The sequence below is a fragment of the Nomascus leucogenys genome, chromosome 15, assembly GCF_006542625.1.
Source record: "Nomascus leucogenys isolate Asia chromosome 15, Asia_NLE_v1, whole genome shotgun sequence".
NCBI classification, from domain to species: domain Eukaryota; kingdom Metazoa; phylum Chordata; class Mammalia; order Primates; family Hylobatidae; genus Nomascus; species Nomascus leucogenys.
The window spans coordinates 80,095,581-80,101,693 of record NC_044395.1 but is presented as its reverse complement, the minus strand read 5'-3'; the positions used below and the strand labels follow the sequence as shown (position 1 = coordinate 80,101,693).

Below are 6,113 nucleotides of genomic sequence, written 5' to 3'. Positions count from 1 at the left end.
TGGGCATGATGCATCCACTCAGGGGCTGGTGACAGCCTAGCCAGAGGCTTCCTTTGCTCTCTGCTTTCTGGAGCGACAACCCACTGGAGGCATGTCCAATCCCTGCCAGAGCGGACAAGTCTCCACTGTCTCCAGTGATGCCAGCAGAAACTGCAAGAGCAGGAGGTGGAGTGGGTGTGGTTCCCAGCATGGCTCCTGGGTTTCTGCCAGGAAGGTATTCTGAGGATAGCAATCTGTGAATTCCACCACTCGTGCTCCTGAACCCGCCCCAGTTCTTCATTAAAAAACCAAGACTTGATTAAACAGTTGCAGGCATAGTGGACTTGTCAACATCTTTTGAGGTCTCAGCCTCTTCCCACTGCATTTGCCCACTTGCTCTGAGCTTCATAAAGCCAAAACTGGCTAGACCTTCTTCCTTCGCACCTTCCTGTAGCCGTGTCATTGTGACTCCACCATGTTCGAGGTATGCCTGGTCCAGGGCTCCATCCTGAAGAATGTGTTGGAGGCCCTCGAGGACCTCATCAGTGAGGCCTGCCGGGACATTAGCTTAAGCAGCTGAATATGCACAGCATAGACTCGTTCTGCATCTCCTCGGGGCAGCTCACCCACTGCTCCAAGGGCTTCAACACGTGCTGCTGCGACTACAACCTGGCCGTAGGCATGAACCTAACCAGTATGTTCAAAATACTAAACTGTGCTGGCAATGAAGATATCGTGACGTTAGGAGCTGAAGATAATGCAGACAACTTAGCACTAGTATTTGAAGCACTAAATCAGGAGAAAGTTTCAGATTATAAAATGAAGCTAATGGATTTGGATGTTGAACAACTTGGAATTCCAGAACAAGAGTACAGCTGTGTAGTAAAGATGCCTGCTGGTGAATTTGCATGCATATGCCGAGATCTCAGTCATATTGGAGATGTTTTTGTAATTTCCTGTGCAAAAGATGGAGTGAAATTTTCTGCAACTGGAGAACTTGCAAATGGAAACATTAAATTGTCACAAATAAGTAATGTTGATAAAGAGAAGGAAGCTGTTGCCATAGAGATGAATGAACTAGTTCAGCTAACTTTTGCACTGATGTACCTGAACTTCTTCACAAAAGCCACTCCACGCTCTTCTACAGTGACACTCGGTGTGTCTGCAGACGTACCCCTTGTAGAGTATAACACTGCTAATATGGGACTTTTTTTTTTTTTTTTGAAACAGAGTCTCGCTCTGTCACCCAGGCTGGAGTGCTTTGGCACTCTGCAACCTCTGCCTCCCAGGTTCAAGTGATTCTCCTGCCTCAGCCTCCTGAGGAGCTGGGACTACAGGCATGTGCCACCATGCCCGACTAATTTTGTATTTTTAGAGACAGAGTTTCACCATGTTGGTCAGGCTGGTCTTGAACTCCTGACCGCAGGTGAGCCGTCCCCCTTGACCTCCCAAAGTGTTCGGATTACAGGCATAAGCCACCATGCCCGGGCAATATGGGACATTTAAAGTAAATACTACCTGCCTCCCAATATTGAAAATGAAGAAGGATCTTAGGCATTCTTAAAATTCAAGAAAATAAAACTAAGCTCTTTCAGAACTGCTTCTGGGATGCCAGTATATAATAAAGTCTTTTCTGTCACCAAATTTATGCTTCTGAGTACATATGTAAGTATAATTTTCTGTAAATAACCTATTTTTCTCTATTCTCTATAATTTCTTTTTTTATTATTATACTTTAAGTTCTGGGATACTTGTGCAGAACATGCAGGTTTGTTACATAGGTATATATGTGCCATGGTGGTTTGCTGCACCCATCAACCTGTCATCTAGATTTTAAGCCACGCAAGCATTAGGTATTTGTCCTAATGCTCTTCCTCGCTTCCCCCAACCCCCCAACAGGCCCCAGTGTGTGATGTTCCCCTCCCTGTGTCCGTGTGTTCTCATTGTTCAACTCCCACTTATGAGTGAGAACATGCGGTGTTTGCTTTTCTGTTCCTGTGTTAGTTTGCTTAGGATAAAGGTTTCCAACTTCATCCATGTCCCTGCAAAGGACAAGAACTCATCCTTTTTTCTGGCTGCATAGTATTTCGTGGTGTATATGTGCCACATTTTCTTTATCCAGTCTATCACTGATAGGCATTTGGGTTGGTTCCGTCTTTGCTATTGTGAACAGTGCTGCAATAAACATACGCGTGCATGTGTCTTTATAGTAGAATGATTTATAATCCTTTGGTTATACACCCAGTAATGGGACTGCTGTGTCAAATGGTATTTCTGGTTCTAGATACTTGAGGAATCACCACAGTGTCTTCCACAATGGATGAACTAATGTACACTCCCACCAACATTGTAAATGCGTTCCTATTTCTCCACATCCTCTCCAGCATCTGCTGTTTCCTGACTTTTTAATGATTGCCATTTTAACTGGCATGAGATGGTATCGCATAGTGGTTTTGGCTTGCAATCTCTAATGACCAGAGATGATGAGCTTTTTTTCATGTTTTTTGGCCACGTAAACGTCTTCTTTTGAGAAGTGTCTGTTCATATCCTTCACCCACCTTTTGATGGGGTTGTGTTTTCTTGTAAATTTGTTTGAGTTCTTTGTAGATTCTGGATATTAGCCCTTTGTCAGATGAGTAGATTGCAAAAATTTTCTTCCATTCTGTAGGTTGCCTGTTCACTCTGATAATAGCTTCTTTTGCTGTGCAGAAGCTCTTTAGTTTAATTAGATCTCGTTTGTCAATTTTGGCTTTGGTTGCAATTGCTTTTGGTGTTTTAGTCATGAAGTCTTTCCCCATGCCTATATCCTGAATGGTATTGCCTAGGTTTTCTTCTAGGGTTTTTTATGGTTTTGCATTTTACGTTTAAGTCTTTAATCCATCTTGCATTAATTTTTGTATAAGGGTGTAAGGAAAGGGTCCAGTTTCTGTTTTCTCCACATGGCTAGCCAGTTTTCCCAGCACCATTTATTAAGTAGGGAATCCTTTCCCCATTGCTTGTTTTTGTCAGGTTTGTTGAAGATCAGTTGGTTGTAGACGTGTGGTGTTGTTTCTGAGGCCTCTGTTCTGTTCCATTGGTCTATATATCGGTTTTGGTCCCAGTACCATGCTGTTATGGCTACTGTAGCCTTGTAGTATAGTTTGAAGTCAGGTAGCATGATGCCTCCAGCTTTGTTCTTTTTGCTTAGGATTGTCTTGGCTATGCAGGCTCTTTTTTGGTTCCATATGAAAGTTAAAGTAGTTTTTTCTAATTCTGTGAAGAAAGGCAATGGTAACTTGATGGGAATAGCATTGAATCTATAAATTACTTTGGGCAGTATGGCCATTTTAACAATATTGATGCTTCCAATCCATGAGCATGGAATTTTTTTCCATTTGTGTCCTCTCTTATTTCCTTGGGCAGTGGTTTGTAGTTCTCCCAAAAGAGTTCATTCACACACCTTGTAAGTTGTATTCCTAGGTATTCTCTTTGTAGCAATTGTGAATGGGAGTTCACTCATAATTTGGCTGTTTGTCTATTATTGGTGTATAGGAATGCTTGTGATTTTTGCACATTGATTTTTTATTCTGAGACTTTGCTGAAGTTGCTTATCAGCTTAAGGAGTTTTTGAGCTGAGACGATGGGGTTTTCTAAATATACAATAATGTCATCTGCAAAGAGAGACAATTTGACTTCCTCTCTTCCTATTTGAATACGCTTTATTTCTTTCTCTTGCCTGATTGCCCTGGTCAGAACTTCCAATACTATGTTGAGTAGGAGTGGTGAGAGAGGGCATCCTTGTCTTGTGCTGGTTTCCAAAGGGAATGCTTCCAGCTTTTGCCCATTCAGTATGATATTGGTTGTGGGTTTGTCATAAATAGTTCTTATTATTTTGAGATATAGTCCATCAACATCTAGTTTATTAAGTGTTTTCAGCATGAAGGAGTGTTGAATTTTATCAAAGGCCTTTTCTGCATCTATTGAGATAATCATCTGGTTTTTGTCATTGGTTCTGTTTATGTGATGGATTACGTTTATTGACTTGTGTATGTTGAACCAGCCTTGCATCCCAGGGATGAAGCTGGCTTGGTCGTGGTGGATAAGCTTTTTGATGTGCTGCTGGATTCAGTTTGCCAGTATTTTATTGAGGATTTTCACATCAGTGTTCATCAGGAATATTGGCTTGAAATTGTCTTTTTCTGTTGTGTCTCTGCCAGGTTTTGGTATCAGGATGATGCTGGCCTCATAAAATGAGTTAGGGAAGAGTCCCTCTTTTTCTATTGTTTGGAATAGTTTCAGAAGGTATGGTACCAGCTCCTCTTTGTACCTCTGGTAGAATTCAGCTGTGAATCCGTCTGGTCCTGGACTTTTTTTGGTTGGTAGGCTATAAATTACTGCCTGAATTTCAGAACTTGTTTTTGGTCTAGTAAGGGATTTGACTTCTTCCTGGTTTAGTCTTGGGAGGCTGTATGTGTCCAGGAATTTATCCATTTCTTCTAGGTTTCCTAGTTTATTTGCATAGAGGTGTTTATAGTATTCTCTGATGGTAGTTTGTGTTTCTGTGGGATCAGTGGTGATATCCCCTTTATCATGTTTATTGTGTCTATTTGATTCTTCTCTCTCTTCTTCTTTATTAGTCTGGCTAGTGGTCTATCTATTTTGTTAATCTTTTCAAAAAAACAGCTCTTGGATTCACTGGTTTTTTTGAAGGGTTTTTCATATATCTATCTCCTTCAGTTCTGCTCTGATCTTAGTTATTTCTTGTCTTCTGCTAGCTTTTGAATTTGTTTGCTCCTGCTTCTCTAGTTCTTTTAATTGTGATGTTAGGGTATCGATTTTGGATCTTTCCTGTTTTCTGATAAGGGAATTTAGTGCTATAAATTTCCCTTTTAACACTGCTTTAGCTGTGTCCCAAAGATTCTGGTACGTTGTGTCTTTATTCTCATTGGTTCCAAAGAACTTACTTATTTCTGCCTTAATTTCATTATTTACCCAGTAGTCATTCAGGAGCAGGTTCTTCAGTTTCCATGTAGTTGTGTGGTTTTGTATCCTCTATAAGTTGTTTAAAGAATAAAGTCTAAAGTCAAATCTGGTCTTGTTAACCTAGAACTACTTTTGCCTTACTTAGAAATACGTCTTGTGATTTTTATAATACAAAAAGGTCTTGACTCTAAATGCAATTTTAAGAATTGTTTTTGAATTTAAATAAAGTTACCTGAATTTCAGTGCTTTCATTTGGACCAGGACTGTTACAAGTATCTACTGAATTATCAGCTAAAGCTACCATTTCATGTAAATGTTTTTTTAGTCTAGAGCACCCTGGTGAAGGTCGAAAATACTTCAAACACAGTAGGGTACCAGTTATTTGGGGGGATCTGTCAAGCTTATTTTGCTCTTATTCTAACTGTGCTCAAGTAACAAACAGGGGAGAGTAAAACAAATCCTATGTATTTCATCATTTTGTCATTTTAGTTAGCAAAAATTAACACTCTTCAGAAGCCTAATGTGCCCAAAGTCTTGTGGACTTTGTAAGACTATAGAGGTAGCATTTCTTTTCAGCCTAGGGCATCTTTTACAAGAGCTTTGGAAGTTTCAGTAGATGTGTGATGGGGCCCTTGGAGTATGGTTGTGAAAAAAAATTCTCTAATATAAATATCCTTTTTTGTGACTTCACTCCCTTAAAGGATGAATATGTCTTAAATTCCGTGGATGTTGGACCCAACCAAGAAAGCAAAAAGGCCCTGAAGTTGTAAAGAAAGACTTTAAATCATCCCCAGTAAATGCTGCAAGGTATATTTTGTGTTTGGTAGATTAAATGACTGGTTTCTTTCTTGTATTACTTGGACTGAGTTCTAGTTACTAGACATTACAATTAACTGTATTAAGTAGCTGGTATTCATTTACCTCAGTGTGCTTGTGAGTAGGGAAGGAGGGCTGCAAAGGGGCCCAGTGGAACTTTTTGGGGTGATGAAAATATTTTATCTAGATTGGTGATCATTCCAGGAGTGTATGCTTTTTTCAGAACCCATCCAATTGTACTTTATTTTGTGTAAATTACACTTTAATAAACCTGACTTTTAAATAACCACGGTTTTTCTTGCATTGGCAGTGGAGGGCAGAAAAGTGAGGAATTGGCACAAGACAAAACGGTCCTC

General features: G+C 40.1%; 1 pseudogene; it reads left to right on the top strand.

Moving 5' to 3' along the window:
• The first annotated feature begins 454 nt into the window (after positions 1–454).
• On the top strand, positions 455–1,533 carry LOC100583312 (annotated as a pseudogene).
• Positions 1,534–6,113: the final 4,580 nt, after the last annotated feature.